Source organism: Diceros bicornis, chromosome 39, assembly GCF_020826845.1.
Source record: "Diceros bicornis minor isolate mBicDic1 chromosome 39, mDicBic1.mat.cur, whole genome shotgun sequence".
NCBI lineage: Eukaryota > Metazoa > Chordata > Mammalia > Perissodactyla > Rhinocerotidae > Diceros > Diceros bicornis.
The window spans coordinates 21,173,396-21,191,815 of record NC_080778.1 but is presented as its reverse complement, the minus strand read 5'-3'; the positions used below and the strand labels follow the sequence as shown (position 1 = coordinate 21,191,815).

The 18,420-nt window shown below is 33.4% G+C and overlaps 1 pseudogene; it reads left to right on the top strand.

Annotated features, from left to right (window-relative positions):
• Positions 1 to 17,506: 17,506 nt before the first annotated feature.
• Positions 17,507 to 18,167, top strand: LOC131399770 (small ribosomal subunit protein eS1-like; annotated as a pseudogene).
• Positions 18,168 to 18,420: the final 253 nt, after the last annotated feature.

Here is an 18,420-nt window from a genome sequence, read left to right as displayed (position 1 = left end):
ATGTCAATTTGGTATAAGCCTTGAAATTAAGGATCAATACCATGTGCTGATAAAATGGGCTTGATATCTGGTAAAATCAGGGGGCTTCATATGGTCTACCTGCAGGTAACTCTATCTACTTCGCTCCCATGGATAAGATCTTCCAGCTGAACAATTTCCCTTATTATGGGGAGCAGGCATAGTGCCTGCTTATCTCTGAGCAGCAGGCTTCAGTTCCCTGACAGCCCATGAAGTTATTCAAACAAGCCAATCACATCTTCCTGTGGGAACCAGGGATCACTTCATCTTCTTGTTACTACAAAGCCTGCCTCCCATAATCCCTACTTGTTCACTCTCTTCCCAAGTGCAACCCCTGTGTAGCCCTGCATTGTATGGTGCACTCCACCCCTAGGTTGTAAGTACATGTGACTAATAAATTGTTGCTGATCTCATCTATCCAGTGTTGGGTGTCATGTGTTTGGCCATTCCCATAACTTCACCAATGAAGTGAAGAGTAGGCAATCAAAACAAGGTCTATAAACTTCATCCCCTCCTCTCCTTTTTTTCTATGAGAAGAAATGTGTTTTTGGCCAACTCAAGGTGTTATGGGTTGAATTGTGTCCACCTTCCAAAAATATATGTTGAAGTCCTAACTTTCACTACTTCAGAATGTGATCTTATCTAGACATAGGGTCATTGCACATATAATTACCTAAGTTAAGATGGGGTCATCCTGGTGTAGGGTGGGCCTCTAATCCAATATGACTGATGTCCTTATAAGAAGATGAACATCCAAAGACCAAGAGACACACAGGGATAATGCCATGTGACAACGAAAGCAGGGATTGGAGTTGTGCAGTTTCAAGCCAAGGAACGTCAACGATTGTGGGCAAACCACCCAAAGCTAGGAAGAGGCAAGGAAACGTTCCCCTTCCTCACAGGTGTTATAAGCAATATGACCCTGCCAACACCTCGAGTTTGGACTTCTAGTCTTCAGAACTGTGACATAATAAATTTCTTTTGTTTTAAGCCACCTAGTTTGTGCTACTTTGTTATGGAAGCCCTAGAAAACTAATACTACACGACATTTTGCCATTAATCTGGTGCCCCCAAGGCATTTTGTAATAGATGTCCAAAGGTGTTTCTTAGATTAATATGGTTAATTAGTTAATGTGCCCTAGTTTACCATATAATATAGGTGTTCTGTTTATTTCATATATATTCTTATACTTTTTTGAGCTTGATAGATGTTTGAGGGTAGCCAGACTTTCAAGGCCTTTTTATTTTTGTCTGAACATATTATTTTAAACTCTGGATCATCTGCAACATAGTACTTTCTCAATTCTGATTTTTTTAAAATCAGAGTTAATTTTTTGTTTGTGGTTTATTTTCATAATCTTCTTTTAAAGGATTATGACTCTTGCGTATCATGTATTTTATTGTCTTGTCATAAATAAAAATAGCATAAATTCATTAACTACTGAAACATATCTGAGATATGTACCTTTTCTTTCATTTTTTTCTGACGTTTATTATAAATAAATCTAAGGCCAACAGATTTGTGTGTAACCACTAATCTTCCCTGAATTGGTGCTTATACATATGCAAGTTTAAGAATTTATTTAATGCAGGAATTTCTATTAAACATTATTATTACTTCTATGAATTTATTTTATTCTTTAGAAATATCAATAATCCATAGTTTTAATTTATATTACCTTTCCTACATTTGATAATTTTATTCCATTTTATCTTGTTTTTAACCCTGTCTTTGTAATCTGAAGGCCTTCCTGAATTTGGCCTTTTACATAATAACGGTATTTTTTTAAATGATGATTATACACTTTTGAATCTAATACGACTTGAAGTATCTCATTGTTTTTCTTTTTTTATTTTCATTGCCTGAGTCATGAAATATCCTCATTTTTGCCTGCAGCTTCTCATCCAGTTCTCTTTATATATCTATTTGAATGGTTTTATTAGTGTGTTTTTGTCTTTTATCTTTGGTTTTATAGAGTTCATGCTTTCTTGAATTCTATTGTGAATTTAGAACAAATACTTCCTAAAGATGTCTGTGGTAATTTTCTGAAACCACATTGTTCCTATCATCACTAAGGCTATATTCTCATAATTTTAAAAGTATCTACTTATCCTTGAATAATGAGATGTTTGCTCAGCCCTGATATGTGTCTGTGTACACAATGGTTTACTTTTCATCTCTTTAATGTTACATATTGTTCTTAATATTTTAGAGAACCCCAGGGAACTAATGCCTCATTTTGTGGCTTATTTTGAAATCATATTTAAGAACAAGTGCTGATTAAGGACTAAGACCCTGAGTGCCTAATAAATGTAAGTGTCCTAATTGAAATGAATATTTCATTTCCACAAAAATATTGTGTTGCTATAAGAATTCTTTCCTTATTTCTGTTGGGGAAATATAATGATGATATAAGCTAGGTGCTGCTAATTAACTAAATATTATTCATATCCGGGGTATTACACATTAGTAGACATCAAAAATCCAATATTTTATTTCTGAGTATTTTTTTGACCAGATGAGCCGGAAGCTTCTTCTAAAATTCCTATATTGGAAATCTGCTTTTCTTCATGAATGCCAAAATACTAAGATATTTCCCTTCCCAATAGTGGACCACTTTTCTCTCAAAAGAAAAGAAAGTCTGGAGGGGCATTATTAACCTTCTTTATACAGGTTCTCCATTCTGACACAGAATTTGTCTGTATTTATTTTAATTTATTTTGTGATGCGTGCAATGAGCACTGAGTCATTTGTCAATTCCATTGACTTTCCATCTCCCTTTCCAAATAATTTAGGTATCCTCTTTCATGTATTTGCTAAAGAACATAGCCCAGTAAATTTTAGCTAAACAATATTAGAACTCGTCAGAAAAATTTTAACACTTTTTAATTAAAATTATATTTTACTAAACTTTATATTTCATATTTCCTATTAGTTGCCTATTTATAGCCCTTAACTAGGTGCAATAATAAATGGAGTTGAGTTTGTCAATAGTTTCACAATAATAATAGATTAAGTTATGATTGATGAGGAGAGTAAATAGTGGATTCTGAAGTCCTGTAATGTGAAGACTCCTAGTGACCAGAGAGAGAGAGATATTATACTTCTCCAAGCTTAAGCTACTTTCCAGAACTGATTGATGCCACGTCAACAGGCACACACAAATGACACACCCTTATAACATTCCCCTTCAAAATAGCATAAAATTTAGTAACACTTTTGCTTACTATTAATTAGCACATAGTCATTCCCTGGTTTTTTAGAAGAAAAAATTCTACCTTGTGTGAATGAATTCTACTTGCATTGCTTTGTCAGTATATATGGAAGAATAAACAAGCAAACAAAATGAAAAAAATAAAACCTGTGTCAACAGTGTTCCACCAAGCTATTCTGGCAAACCTGAAGAATATTTACAGTTTTTTATTAATAGAGGCAGGTTAGAAGTACCATAGGTATCTAAGGGACTTCATTTGGTTGTGATGGTAGGTAAACCGTAAAGTACTTTGTAGACATTCTCCTGGGAACATATTTACATTTCCAGAAGCTTCCTAAGAAAATTTTTACATATTTACTTTTTATTTTTTCAGCGGATTTTCATCTGTCTGTGGTTTGACTTCAATGAATAAGTGATAACATTGTTTCATGCCTAATGGAGTTCACAAGAGATTTAGGGATTCTTCCTAAACCTTAGTTATTTTCTTCTAAAACAAGTGTTTCAGTTGAGTAAGTCTTTGCAAAACTGAACTACAAATGTATTTGTTAGTTGTATTACCATCTGTTAGTCTCTGAATATTAAACATAAAAAGTCAGCTGCAGAGATTCTTGAATAAAAATATATTTGGATACGATTGACTTGTTTTAACTGATTTTTTTTCCCCATACCAAAAGGAAAAACATTTTCAACAAAACAGCCAGACACAAGATGTTCCTCCAATGCGAGCTAATAACTCAATTGAGGAGCAGGTACTGAACAGACCATCAGTGGTTCTTTTTATATCTGGGAAAGTGAAATATATGGAGTAAACTACGATGAATTTTCAAGATGAATAAACACAAAAGACACCTCAACTATCGGAGAATTTTAGAACTGAATCGGCTGAGAAAATAGCCACTGCTTGTTTGTAGTCCATTTTATTTTTCATCTAGACACGTCCTCACATGGAAATGTCAGGTAAAGGGAAGATTCAGGAACTTGAATTCTTACTATGCTGTCACGTTTCTTCAATACCAGGTCTTATTTAAAAACCAAAACAAAAATTAGTTCTAACAACAAGCGGAAGGTGATTCAATTTGCGTGTTTAAAACTGTTATTTTTTTCCTGAATATCTTGCTTAAGGTTTAAAACTGATATTAAAGCAAAAATTAGAAAGGTAAGTAAATTTTCTTTCTACTGCATGTAGTAACAGTGCTAGCTGTTTATGATTGTTTTTATACAAGTGCCACTCAATGATATGTTTTAGAATAATTGGCCCATAATGACTTACATTCACAATATTAATTCTAAACTTCTCACAGCATATTTTGAGTACGCTGCCCTGTTGCTACAGGGAGATGAGGCTGTGGAAGGTACTTTGCAGAAAGTGAAGCAGTTGGATTACTCTGAGATTCAGGAAAGAAGAAAGCAAAATTAATAAAGAAAAAAAGCTTAACAGAAAAACTGACGTAGAGAATTCCTAAAATGTAGAATCTCAAACCAGGCTTCCCATAGTGCTGGTTATGTTATCCCCTGTGGTTTTGGACTAACATAGAAAAAGTTGAAAAATGGCACAAAAGTGACCCAGGAAAAGTGTATTACATTTTATTGACTCGGTTAAGACATTGCAATACATCATTTCCTGCAAAAATAATTTAGTGTACATTTCTGAAATTTTAGTTTAAATTTAAAAATCTTATAATTAAATAATACTGTTACCCTCCCTACGTCTTTATACTTGCAGTGAGTTTCTTTTAGACAGCATGTAGTTTGGTCTCACAATCTCGGTCTTTTAAGTGATGTGTTTACATCTTTCACATTTAAAGTGATTGTTGTTATGGTTGGATTAAAATCTATCATATTGCTTGCTGTTTTCTTTTTGTTCCATTTGTTCCTAGTTTTTTTTTTTTTTCCCCTGGACTTTTCTATAAATGGAATGATACAATCTACGGTCATTTGACTGGCTTCTTTCAATTAACATGATATCAGATTCATCTATGCTGTAGCATGTATAAGTACATCCTTATTATTGCTGAATAGTACTCCACTGTATGGGTATATTTTATTGATCCATTCATCAGTTGATGGATATTTGGGTTGTTTCCACATTTCTGCTATCATGAAGAATGCAGCTGTGACTATTGACATATTTTTTATGGGCATACGTTTTCAGTTCTCCTGGATATACACCAAGCGATGCTGGTCATATGGTAACTCTATGTTTCACTTTTTGAAGAACTGCCAAGCTGTTTTCCACAGTAGCTGCTCCATTTTACATTCCCAGCAGCAATGTATGAGGGATCTAATTTCTCCGCATTTTCACCAACGCTTGGTATTGCTCATCTTTTCTTATTCTAACCATCTTAGCAATCGTAAAATGGTGTCTCATCGTGGTTTTGATTTACATTTCTCTAATTTCTCATGATGTTGAGCATCTTCTCATGTGCTTATTGGCCATTCGTATATCTTCTTTTGAGAGATGTCTGGTCAAATCCATTGTCCATTTTTAATTAGTATATTTGTCTGGTTGTTAAGTTGTAAGAGTTCTTTGCACTGGATGTGACTCCCTTATTATATATACATGATTGGGAAATATTTTCTTCCAATTTTGGGGGTGTCTTTTCACTTTTTTCAATTGTGTTCACAAAAGTTTTTAAATTCGATGAAGTCCAGCTTATCTCTTTTTTTCCCCTTTTATTGCCTGTGATTTTTGTGATACACATAATGGTTTTATATGTAAGAAACCATTGCCTAGTCGGAGGTCGTTGAGATTTACCCATATGTTTTATTCTAAAAGTTTTATAGTTTTTAGCTTTTACATTTAGGTCTGTGATTCATAGTAAGTTAATTTTGGTATACAATGTGAGGTATAAGATATGAGGTCTTTTATATGTGGATATTGTATTGTCTGAGCACCATTTGTGGAAAAGATTATTTTTTCCACATTGAATTGTCTTGGTACCTTTGTCAAAATTTAACTTACTGTGAATGTAAAGATTTTTTTCTAGACTTTCAAATCTTTTTCATGGATCTATATGTCTATCCTTATGCCAGTACCACACTCTCTTAATTACTGTAGCTTTGCAGTAACATGTATTATTATTATTATTATTAGGATTTCAATACGAATATTTTTCAAGAGAAAATCACCTACAGCTCAGCCAGTCTTCTCTCAACTCAATCACCTGTCTTGTGGCTCTAGTTTATAAGTAATATAAATGTCATAATTTATTTTGATTCTTTGTTTCCTTTGTGCACTAGGAATATGAAGTCTCATTTTGTGACCCACATTCAAAAACTTTGCAGGAAATTTGGTGATTTAAATTTGTTATTAAGATTACTCTTGGCTAGTTCTAAGTGTATAGAAATTTTACATTCAAATAATTGAATATGCAAATTTGCATATGTTGTGTAAGCCTTTTTTTTTTTTTATTGATGTTTTAATGGTTTCTAACATTGTGAAATTTTGGGTTGTACATTTTTGTTTGTCAATCACCATATATATGACTCCCTTCACCCCTTGTGCCCACCCCCCACCCCCACTGCCCCTGGTAACCACAGTCCAGTTTTCTCTGTCCATGTGTTGGTTTATATTCCACATATGAGTGAGATCATACAGTGTTTGTCTTTCTCTTTCTGGCTTATTTCACTTAACATAATACGCTCCAGGCCCATCCATGTTGTTGCAAATGGGACGATTTTGTCTTTTTTTATGGCTGAGTAGTATTCCATTGTATATATATACCACATTTTCTTAATCCAATCGTCTGTCGAGGGACACTTAGGTTGCTTCCACTTCTTGGCTATGGTGAATAATGCTGCAATGAACATAGGGGTGCATAAGCCTCTTTGGATTGTTGATTTCAGGTGCGTTGGATAGATTCCCAGTAGTGGGATGGCTGGATCATAGGGCATCTCTATTTTTAATTCTTTGAGGAATCTCCATACCGTTTTCCATAGAGGCTGCACCAATTTGCATTCCCACCAGCTGTGTATGAGGGTTCCTGTTTCTCCACATCCTCTCCAACATTTGTTGTTTTTTGTCTTGGTGATTATAGCCATTCTAACAGGCGTGAGGTGGTATCTTAGTGTTGTTTTGATTTGCATTTCCTGAAGATTAGTGATGTTGAGCATCTTTTCATGTGCCTATTGGCCATCTGTATATCTTCCTTGGAGAAGTGTCTGTTCATTTCCTCTGCCCATTTTTTGATCGGGTTGTTTGTTTTTTTGTTGTTCAATTGTGTGAGTTCTTTATATATTATGGAGATCAACCCCTTGTCTGATGTATGTTTTGCAAATATTCTCTCCCAGCTGGTGGGTTGTCTGTTCATCTTGATTCTGGTTTCATTTGTCTTATAAAAGCTCTTTAATCTGATAAAGTCCCACTTGTTTATTTTTTCTTTAGTTTCCCTAGTCTGGGTAGGCATGTCATCCGAAAAGATTCCTTTAAAACCAATGTCAAATAGTGTGTTGCCTATATTTTCTTCTATGAGTTTTATAGTTTCAGGTCTCACCTTCAGGTCTTTGATCAATTTTGAGTTAATTTTTGTGAATGGCGATAGCACATGGTCCACTTTCATTCTTTTGCTTGTGGCTGTCCAGTTTTCCCAGCACCATTTATTGAAGAGACTTTCCTTTCTCCATTGCATGTTCTTAGCACCTTTGTCGAAAATTAGCTGTCCGTATATGTGTGGTTTTATTTCTGGGCTTTCAATTCTGTTCCATTGATCTGTGTGTCTGTTTTTGTACCAGTACCATGCTGTTTTGATTACTATTGCTTTGTAGTATGTTTTGAAGTCAGGGATTGTGATGCCTCCTGCTTTGTTCTTTTTCTTTAGGATTTCTTTAGCTATTCGGGGTCTTTTGTTGCCCCATATAAATTTTAGTATTCTTTTTTCTATTTCTGTGAAGAATGTCATTGGGATTCTGATTGGGATTGCATTGAATCTGTAGATTGCTTTAGGTAATATAGACATTTTAACTATGTTTATTCTTCCAATCCACGTGCATGGGATATCTTTCCATTTCTTTATGTCATCATGGATTTCTTTCAATAATGTCTTGTAGTTCTCATTGTATAGGTCCTTCACCTCCTTGGTAAGATTTATTCCTAGGTATTTTATTCTTTTTGATGCAATTGTAAATGGTATTATCTTTTTGAGCTCTCTTTCTGTTAGTTCATTATTAGCATATAGAAATGCAACTGATTTTTGTAGATTGATTTTGTACCCTGCAACTTTGCTGTAGTTGTTGATTGTTTCTAACAGTTTTCCAACAGATTCTTTAGGGTTTTCTATATATACAATCATGTCATCTGCAAATAGTGAGAGTTTCACTTCTTCGTTACCTATTTGGATTCCTTTTATTCCTTTTTCTTGCCTAATTGCTCTGGCCAAAACCTCCAGTACTATGTTGAACAGGAGTGGTGAGAGTGGGTAGCCCTGCCTCCTTCCTGTTCTCAGAGGAATGGCTTTCAGTCTTTTCCCGTTGAGTATGATGTTATTTGTGGGTTTGTCATATATGGCCTTTATTATGTTGAGGTACTTTCCTTCTATTCCCATTTTATTGAGAGTTTTTATCATAAATGAATGTTGTATCTTGTCAAATGCCTTCTCTGCGTCTATTGAGATGATCATGTGGTTTTTATTCTTTCTTTTGTTGATGTGATGTATCACGTTGATTGATTTGCGGATGTTGAACCATCCCTGCGTCTCTGGTATAAATCCCACTTGATCATGGTGTATGATCTTTTTAATGTATTGTTGTATTCGGTTTGCCAATATTTTGTTGAGGATTTTTGCATCAATGTTCATCAGCGATATTGGCCTGTAATCTTCTTTCTTTGTATTGTCTTTACCTGGTTTTGGTATCAGGGTGATGTTGGCCTCATAGAATGATTTAGGAAGTGTTCCATCTTCCTCTATTTTTTGGAATAGTTTGAGGAGGATGGGTATTAAATCTTCTTTGAATGTTTGGTAAAATTCACTGGAGAAGCCATCTGGTCCTGGACATTTATTTTTTGGGAGGTTTTTGATTACTATTTCAATCTCTTTACTTGTTATTGGTCTATTCAGATTCTCCATTTCTTCTTGGTTCAATTTTGGGAGGTTGTATAAGTCTAAGAATTTATCCATTTCTTCTAGATTGTCCAATTTGTTGGCATATAATTTCTCATAGTATTCTCTTATAATCCTCTGTATTTCCATGGTATCCGTTGTAATTTCTCCTCTTTCATTTCTAATTTTATTTACTTGAGCCTTTTCTCTTTTTTTCCTAGTAAGCCTGGCTAAGGGTTTGTCGATTTTGTTTATCTTCTCGAAGAACCAACTCTTTGTTTCATTAATCCTTTCTACTGTTTTTTTGGTCTCAATTTCATTTATTTCTGCTCTGATTTTTATTATTTCTCTCCTTCTGCTGGCTTTGGGCTTTGTTTGTTCTTCTTTTTCTAGTTCTGTTAGGTGTAATTTAAGGTTGCCTATTAGGGCTTTTTCTTGTTTGTTAAGGTGCGCTTGTATCGCTATGAGTTTCCCTCTCAGGACCGCTTTTGCTGCATCTCATATGGTTTGATATGGCATGTTATCATTTTTGTTTGTTTCCAGATAGTTTTTGATTTCTCCTTTAATTTCATCAATGATCCATTGGTTGTTCAGTAGCCTGTTGTTTAATCTCCACATTTTTGTCATTTTCCCAGTTTTTTTTTCCTGGTTCATTTCCAGTTTCATAGCCTTATGGTCTGAAAAGATGCTTGTTATGATTTCAATCTTCTTAAATTTATTGAGGCTTGCTTTGTTTCCCAACATATGGTCTATCCTAGAGAATGTTCCATGCGCGCTTGAGAAGAATGTGTAGTCAGCTGTTTTTGGGTGGAGTGCTCTGTATATGTCTACTAGGTCCATCTCGTCCAGTTTTTCATTTAAGTCTAATATTTCTTTATTAACTTTTTGTCTGGATGATCTCTCCATTGCTGTAAGTGGGGTGTTAAGATCCCCTACTATTATTGTGTTGTTGTTGATTTCTCCTTTTAGGTTTGTTAATAGTTGCTTTATGTACATTGGTGTTCCTATGTTGGGTGCATATTATTAGGATTTCAATACGAATATTTTTCAAGGGAAAATCACCTACAGCTCAGCCAGTCTTCTCTCAACTCAATCACCTGTCTTGTGGCTCTAGTTTATAAGTAATACAAATGTCATAATTTATTTTGATTCTTTGTTTCCTTTGTGCACTAGGAATATGAAGTCTAATTTTGTGACCCACATTCAAAAACTTTGCAGGAAATTTGGTGATTTAAATTTGTTATTAAGATTACTCTTGGCTAGTTCTAAGTGTATAGAAATTCTACATTCAAATAATTGAATATGTAAATTTGCATATGTTGTGTAAGCCTTTGTTTTTTGAAAATATAGTATTTTTATTCTGTAACATAAGATTTAATAATAATTAAATTCAAATTATTTTATGGCTTCTTGAATGATACTCTTATTGATATTAATTAAACTAGAGAATGAACAGCATAGAAGTGAACATATCATAGGTTACAAAAATGAACATTACAGGCTATTATACAGCAGGAGAGGAACAATTGTTTATTGATTAGAAGAGATCTTTCTGGAATACACATATCAATTATGGAAGCTGCTTACCTATGCAACTGGCATATCCATCAATCCATCCATTCAAATCAATAAGCATTGACTGGTCATTGTCCTAGTTATGGGATATATATCCAATATTTCAGGTGAGAAAGTGTTTATAATATGATATAAACATAAACAATTAAACAGGAACTGTCCATGGTGATAAGTACTAAGATATAGACAAGCAGAGAAAAGAGGCTCCTATACTAGATACAAGGGTCACCAAAGGCTGGGAGAAGTAAAGTCTAAATTAATGCATGGAAGATAGGTAGGGTTAGCATGATGAAACCTTCTGGTGACTACTTTTGCTGCCAAGTGAACTTTAAATTTTCTATCTTGCTTCACTAAAAATTATTTTTTCTATTCCTGAAATTATATTTTGATACTATCCCAGAACACAAAAGTATTTGTGAAAGTAGAAGTTATGAAAAAAGTAAAGATATTAAGCTGAAGACATTTTAGTTGTTAAGCCAATGTTAAGTTTTAACTGTAGATATTTGTTGAAGAGAACAATAAAGAATTAAGTTGTAAGATCTATTTCGTGCCATGGCCTTGAACAATGTTAAAGAGTCATTTCTATAAAAGATCCTTGTTGCTGTCTCATCTTCTACTCAAATCCTGTGATACATTTTGGAAAGAATAGAATCAGATGGTTGCTACTCCAGTCACCTTCCTAGTCACTCAACAGTTTAAGAAGTGAGGGTGTTCATAGGTCTACAAATCCTCTCTTCTAAACTAGGGTATATACTGGCACATATTCCCAGGTCTGCTCTCAGACATCATAACTTCTTATTGTAAAAATTTCCCAGTTTGGCGCTGGCTGGGTGGCATAGTGGTTAAGGTCACACACAGCTTCAGCGGCCTGGGGTTCACAGGTTTAGATCCCAGGCTCGGACCTCTGCACCTCTTATCAAGCCATGCTGTGGAAGGCGTCCCACATATAAAGTAGAGGAACATGGGCATGGACTTTAGCCCAGGACCAATCTTCCTCAGCAAAAAGAGGAGGATTGGCAATGGATGTTAGCTCAGGGCTAATCTTCCTCACACACGAAAAAAAATTTCCCAGTTTAACTCTGCACTCTCACAGTCCAACTTAACTGAACACCTCCTCTCGTTGTTTGAGAGCAGATTCTGATAAATATTTCTCAGAAGAAAATTCTTACCAAAATATCTGATTTTTTTATTAAAAAAATTGACACCCAGCACCAAATTAAGTACTCTTTCTTCCCCAAAATAGTGTATTTTTGTTTTACAAAATTAGATTACACGATCATTGGGAGGAAAACAACATCATAGCACTTAATACTGTGTTTATTCTGTAGTAATAGAACTACATGAAAAAATCAACTACTTTTTTAAAAGAAAATACTATGCTTGAAAATAAATTCTTATACAGATTCTAAGTTAAATATTATGTTCCAGTGAGATTAGCAAACACGAAATAACAACAATGAAGAAAAAGCCACTGAAATTCTTAAGAGAAAATTATCTGCCATTCTCCATTTCTGTGTCTGAACGTTATCTGCTTCAGCTATCAGGAAGAGGCTGTCAATCAGCTCTATTGCTGGAATGAAGGAGTAGATGGTACAGTTTAATTTTATTATGGAAATTGATTTGCATCTTTTATATTTCTTGATTGAAATCTTTCCAGGTAATGGCATTGAAGAAGACTCATAAAACTGCCATGACTGGGGTAATAACTATTATTATGATCAAATTTAATAAAAAAAAAAACCTTGCCTGCAATATGGGAACTATGAATAATTCATGTAAGCTGTTGCTTAAAATGTGATGGAGAGGAAAAGACTTGTAGAAAAAATCTTAATGTATCCAGACAGGGATGATAATTGGTTTTTGCAAATAATGAATACTTCATGTACAAGCCAAGACTAACAAGGCTAGAGGAGAAGACTCTACATAGAGGAAATAAATCCACATATCTGATTTTTGCAGGAGAAGAGGGATAGATGGATTTTTTTAAAAAGAACGTCAGAAAATGCAGATTGTAAAAATTATATTTTAGATCATCACACAGCTTCTTTTAAATAAACAAAGACTTGAGGAATATTTAATATATGTCTGTATCCATATGTTTGTAAACGATCTATGAAACAATAAACATTGACTCCAGTGCTCATATTTAACAGTCTCAGAGGCCTAGAAATCCAAGTTAATCCTAAAGAATTTTCACAAATTCAATATTGTAGCAATATTTGTTTTGAAAAAGAAGTTTAAAAGTGTTCATTTTTATTTATTTGATATACAGAATTTTTACATACCTAGTTATATCTCTAGCTGTAATCAAATTTTCTATTTGAGTTTTGTTTCAATTTAATTTTACCTCTTTTAACTCTGTTAATCTCTCTGTTTCCCCCTTTTATTGGCTACCATCTGGTGGAAAAAAATTGTAATAGCAGAGGATGATTAAAATATTTCTAAGAAGACAAAAGTTTTAATTGTAGATATGATTGCCACATAATACTACTGACTTGGGTAGCAAGCTCGATACTAAAATCTTTTATCACAACCAGTTCCATTATGATTATACCTATACAGCTCTTAAATAATTTGAAAATTTATATTTAATTGTTTTTGTATAAAATAACTCTTATACTTTAATAACTTCTAAGAAGATAGGAATCAGTATATTTTAATTATTTTAATGCAACTAGGATGTCCTGGTTGCCCTGGAAAGACTTATTTTACACACATTAGTCTAGCATAATTATTAATAGTGCCCCCTCTCATTCTCAAACTAAACTACAATAGAAGATTATATAATCATTCTACATACAATCAGCAACTAGCATGGTGCCTGAGAACATACTATGCATTAAATATTTTTCATTCAGTATTTTTGTTAAGGTTTTTTTCTCACTTATGTTAGATAACTGGGCATAAATTCTCCTATTTGGGGATTCTTCATGAAGATAACATCAAGAAAATAAACCTTTAATTTTGAATCAAAAATGTAAGAGTGGACCAGTTGTTTCACATCTCATTATTTTGAAAGTATATTGAATAGACAATAGCTTATAAAACAGGAAAGTTATTCTGAAGGAGTTAATAGATTCAATGTGGAAACAAACATGTGTTCTTTGGTAATTAGCTCATAGCGTCTTGAGACTGATCTTCCTACACTTGTGAGTAAATGGACTGAATGATTTGACAGATATAATGCATCACTAAAGACAATACATCTTACAATCAATTGAGGGCAAAATTTGATATAATTGCATCATATATCCGTATGTGATGTATATATCATGTGGGCAAAATAATAATCTTATCATTTCATTAATTAAAGATACAATGATACATTCTCACTGTTCATGAACACAGCACTCCTTAAGATTAATCCTTCATTTTGCATTTCTCTTTAAGTGATGTGTTATTTCTGGCTATTCAGAAAGAAACTGATGTTAGAATAGTCACAAGAGTTTTTAAATAATTTTGTATTTTGAAGTTTTTAGATTAAAACTCTTACAAGTGGAAAAATGTAAAACAAAGGGCCAGACTGTTGGCAGTAGCAGTTAAGTGCGCGCACTCTGCTTCGGCAGCCCAGGGTTCATAGGTTCGGATCCCACGCGTGCACTGACGCACAGCTTGTCAAGCCATGCTGTGGCCGCGTCCCATATAAAGTAGAGGAAGACAGGCACAGATGTTAGCACAGGGCCAATCTTCCTCAGCAAAAAAGAGGAGGATCGGCAACAGACGTTAGCTCAGTGCTGGTCTTCCTCACAAAAATAAAAAAAAAGAAAAATGTAAAATAAAACTCTCTGAATCTTTAAACTAAGAAGATAAACTTAATGATGGTAAATAATGAAAATAAAATATGTTCCTTTATGTAATATATGAACATTTCTTCCATGTAAGAAAATGCTCAAGATTATATGTATATAATCTATATTCTAATATATGTATATCAGATAACATATCATTTTCTCTGTAATATGCATTTAAGCAGCCTTCTCATAACATCATTTGCCCTTTTTTGGTCTGATATTTTGCAACATAGAAGTTTATATATTTATCAATAAGATATACTAGAAAACACTAGTTGATGCAATAAAATTAAAATTTATTACAGATCATTTGTAAAACATAAAAAGTTCAACTCTACAAAATAGTATATTGAAAAGGAAAAGCTACATTGTCTTACTTATTCATAATTGAGCTGCAAAAAAACCCCACCTAGATTGTATTTATAAATATATATTCCTTTAAGTTCTAAAAAGACTCTATAGATAATTAAGCTATCATTAATAAATAAGTTTAGTACAAAAGATAAATAATGGCTATGGTTTAAATATTAAATATTGGCATATATACACAAACATACAGTCTCATTGATTTTCTTAGACGATGCTAAGAAAATACTTTATTATTGTGAAAGCTGTTAAAAAAAGATAGATTCAAGCATTTATTCCCTCTTCCTATAAAAACTATGTTTTGTGGTAACCAAAGAGTTTATGAGGGAAAGGTTTTTATAGAAATATCTCAGCCAATAAATGAATAAAAGTATTAGAATTAATATATCACCATTTTGCAACTCCAAAGTCATTAACATATATTAGGTAATTATCATCAATGACTTCTAATATAGCAAAATTAAGACAACCAGCAACGATGGCCTCCTAATGCAAGTACGCAGCATCTATTATGCAGAATTCTTTCTAAAATTCAAAACTGAGTCTCTACATCTATCAATTCACAGAGAAGAAGACAGAGAAACATGTTAAAAGATACCACACAGAGGCAATCAGAAAAGTTTATACTGTGTGAAACTATATAGGACAAATAACTTGACATTTATTTTCAACCAATTCCCAGAGGGAAGAAAAAATTTAAAAGGAGGGAAAAATAAGTACATAGAGAGAAATCTAAGAGACACACTCGTTACTTTCAGTGCATAGACCTTATTTGGATCCTCACTCCAAAAAAATCAACTGGAAAACTTTTATGAGACAACTGCAGAAATGGGAAAGCTCTTTGGGTATTTGATGATAATAAGGAACTAACTCTTTACGGGAGTTCACAATATTATGAGTATGTTTTTGAAAGCTTGCTTATTTTTAGAGGTGCATATGAGCTATATAAGGAATAATGAAATATTGTCTCGGTTTATCTCCTTAATAATGTGAGATGGGGGTAAGTGGTAGGAATAAAGATAAAACAAAGTTGGTCATGAATTTTTATTCATTGAAGCTGAGTGATAGGTGCATAGTACATGGTTACATTACTATTTCTCTCTATATATATCTATGTACACTTGTATATTTGTAGCTATATATACACATATATTCATATATATACATATAATTGTATAACTTCTTCCATGGATATTCTTAATGTACTTATACTTTTTTTTTAGCTTTTTTCCTGAATGATGTTCTTTTATGTAAAATACTTAAATTTTACACTAGGCTTCACAATATTCCGTATTGAGATAAGGATGCTTCTCTCTTTGGATTATAATATTTTTACCTTTTGGTGCTGCTTATTCAAATACACAAAAAGAAGGAATTTATAAAAATGCATTTTATGTAAAATAATGACTCATATAATTTTGTCCTAATGGTTTATGGTTGAAACCTTTGAATGACAAAACCTTGACTGGATCTTGACTATTTGCACAGAACACTGTTCCCTTGTTTCAAGGCTCCAATCATATCCTTTTTATTCCTTAAAAATTACATTTTAAATCCATAGGATGATGCAGTCCAGTGCATCCTAATGTTGGATTTTGAAAGTCTTTTCATTCCCCAAATTATTAGTTAGGCAAAGATGGGAACAGCTAAACACATCAGAAGCAAGAACAATTCAATTGCTTGGACAAGTCACATTGATAAATTATTTCATCTGGAAAGAGAGAATTCTTTCCTTATGAGAGAACTACTCAGTATTAGCTCTAAAGGTACATCCTTTATCTACTCTTTCCAGTATTATATATTTTTTGGTTCATGTTTAAAAAGAAATGATGCAGCAGACAAAATATAGAGCAATAATGAAAGTTGTGGTAAACATGGTTTTGATTAGATTCATTTGTAAACTTTAGCATGTTAATTATTTATGCATAAAATGTGTGTTGCATTAAACATGCTTGCTATAATCAGTTTCTATGACAACCAAGGAGCTGGCAGATTATATTGATTTATACAAGATGGTTTCCAAGGTTATGACCAATTTATTAGACCTAATTGTTGTGTTAAAACGACTGGCAATATTAACTGTAACATAAGTGATACCAGTTCTCCATTTAAAATATTCTTACAAGTCAAATGATATTTACACACTTAAAAAAACCCTTATGCTAATAATTGTGAAGATGAAATTGAAGAGTCTAACATACATGTTAAGCTAATGAAACTAGAAAGAGTATAGCAATTATGATTTAAGTTTAAGGAAATAGATTGTTTTTTATTTGATATTAGGAGGATGGAAATAAATATTTACTCATAAAACTATATTGAAAAATTATCTTAGTACCTTTCAGATAACACAAAACCTTAAAATAAATAATACACAAAGGCTCTAAAAAATCTAAGCAGTTTTCTGTTTCTGAGATTATGAACTGGCATTGAGTCATTTTGCATTGCCCCTAAAAAATGCAAAATAAAATAATGGTGTTGGCCTTTTGACTCTCAGAGAAGCACTATGGTGGTTGGCAAGAACTAGCATCTTACAAAAGGCAGTGAAAAGGGAGCTAAGAAGAAAGTAGTTGATCCATTTTCTAAGGAAGAGAAATACGATGTGAAAACACCAGCTATGTTCAGTATAAGCTATGTTGGAAAAACACTCGTCACAAGGACTCAAGGAACCAAAATTGCAGCTGATGACTTCAAGGCAGTATTTTTGAAGTGAGCCCTTTTGATCTGCAGAATGATGAACTGCACTTAGAAAATTCAAGCTAATTACTGAGGATGTTCTGGGCAAAAACTGCCTGGCCATTGTTTTACTACAAAATATAACAATCAGATTCAGAAGACCATGGGTCTGCCAAAGCTGGAAGAAGGTGATGGAAATTATGACCCAAGAGCTGTAGACAAATGACTTGAAAGCAGTGGTCAATAAATGGGTGGCAGGTAGCATTGGAACAGATATAAAAAAGACTTACCAATCTCCATGATGACTTTGTTAGAAAAGCAAAAATGGTGTAGAAGCCCAGGTTTGGGTTGAGAAAACTAATGGGGTTTCATGGTGAAGGTAGCAGCTCCAAGGAGCTCCTGGGAATGAGATAGGAGCTAAGGTTGACCGAGCTGATGGACATGAGCCACTCGTCCAAGAATCTGTTGAAAATTCAGACATTCAATGGTGACTAATAAAAAGACTTATTGTGGAAAAAAATAATGGTGTAACTCCAGTTTAGAGGAAAGACTTGAACTTGCTTAACACCACACTTTCTTTTAAAATAATCCTTGGATATGCAGAATTCCATTTCTAAATGACTCTAAAATCCAGATTTATGCAAATGTCAAGTTGTGACCTCCCTTTCCAATTTATCTAGAGAAATGTGATAAACAAAATATTTTAACATCCTTGTATTTGTTGATACTTTCCTTCATTTTTAG